We start from the raw sequence: 1792 nt of genomic DNA on the forward strand, positions 1-1792 counted from the left end.
AGAAATCATGGAAAACTGATGACAAAAATTGGAGTCATAAGGGAGAGAAAATTATTTTACTGTTGAGTTATTTGCTTTGAAATATTAAGGGCCAAACTCTAATGCAAAGCTTGTAGGTACACATACTCTTTTTTCCATGAACATCACTTAATAGAGGAAAAATGTTACGTATGGTTAAACCATTTTGAGAAAGACATTTCTGAAAACAAACAAAAAAATTTAAAAGACACATGGCTACATTAGTGGCTAATATCTTCCTTCCTTTAAATACTTTCAGAATGCTATCCTAGCCTATATCAAAATCCTTTCACATCAATTATAACTTCAGTTACTTGAGCCATTTGATATTCATCATCTAGAGAGACTTCTAAGGTAATTAACTACCCATGCATTTGTTTATAGTCTACTTGGTTACATAAAGGGCCTTTAAATAGACTGTCTGCCCTAGGCCTCTGTTCTGCCTGACTTACACAGCTGGCATGTCTTTCTTTATTCTGTTATCTCCTTTATTTTTTTCTAGTCCTTATTATAACCTGATTTTATTTTATCATATTATATTAATTTGTTTATTAGTTTATCCTTTCATCAGAATATGAACTTTTTAAGAGTACGGATTCTATTTGGTTCACTGCTTAATTCCCAGAAGAGCTGTGGAACAAAGGAATACCAATTGTTTGAAGTAGTTTACCAAATTGAAATACTTGCTGATGCTGAGGCTATTCAATTGAAATATATATTTACCTACAAGCACTCTGACAGGGATATTTTTCCTTGACTAAACTCTAGCCAGGCTCCTCTGAGCCCTCTTCTTGCTAGGCCTCAACCTCGACTTATAAAGACTTTAAGAAACACTAATGCAGCTTCTAACAGCTCAAAACTACATCCTTAGGAAGACGCTAGCCTCTCTTAAAGTGCTTATCCAATAAAACTCAAGGATGCAAGAATAATTTACTGTATAGAGAAAGGGTAGGAGCCTAACTTCCCCAAGTGCTGGTTAGAAAACTCAGATAGGTTTCAAATTAACTCTCCCCCCACCCCTACCTCCCTAATTTTTGTAAATTTTTTACTTCCCTGGCTCTACTGAAACCCCAATCACCTTCCTCTTTGTTACTTCATGCTCTGTTTAAAATACCTGGTTACCCTTGTATAAACTGAAATTGACTTCAGTTCATGATGAGCAGTGTTCCCTATTGCAATAGTCAATCACTGATTAAAATCTTTTTTTATTAAACCACTTTAGTGTCCAGGTTTCTGTAAAAATGCATGGTCACCTGTGTACAAATCATATTGAATTTGGTTCATGCTAGACTCTTTTTTACCTATTTCAATGGTATATTACTGATTAAAATATGTCCTTTCTACTTTAGCTTTGTTTATCTTTGGCATCTTTTAAAGACCAAATCATGTGTATTTTAGAAAACTTTATTCCCACTACTGTTGGCAAAGGCAAATTATAGAACACTGGCTTTTATATCAATGTTTTTGACAAAATAATACAAAATGCCATATGAAAATTTTCTAGATTTTCATTCCATAGTAGGAGAAACAGCTTTTCAAATAAATTTATTCTGTTTTAATTTGGGTTAATGTAAGAATTATTACATCTAGGCTACTATTTGAACATATTCTTAAGAAAAAAAAACTAGTGAATTTTCAAGAAGGAAAAAATATTTCCCCACATACTCTGTTAGCCTGAATTATTTCTTAATTCAAATACTGAAAATGTCCTTCACATCTTGATTTTTTTTTTTTTTTTTTTTTTTTTTTTTTTTTTTTTTTTTTTTTTTTTTTT

Source organism: Rhinopithecus bieti, unplaced genomic scaffold (assembly GCF_001698545.2).
Source record: "Rhinopithecus bieti isolate Rb0 unplaced genomic scaffold, ASM169854v2 scaffold_23818, whole genome shotgun sequence".
Taxonomy (NCBI): Eukaryota; Metazoa; Chordata; class Mammalia; order Primates; family Cercopithecidae; genus Rhinopithecus; species Rhinopithecus bieti.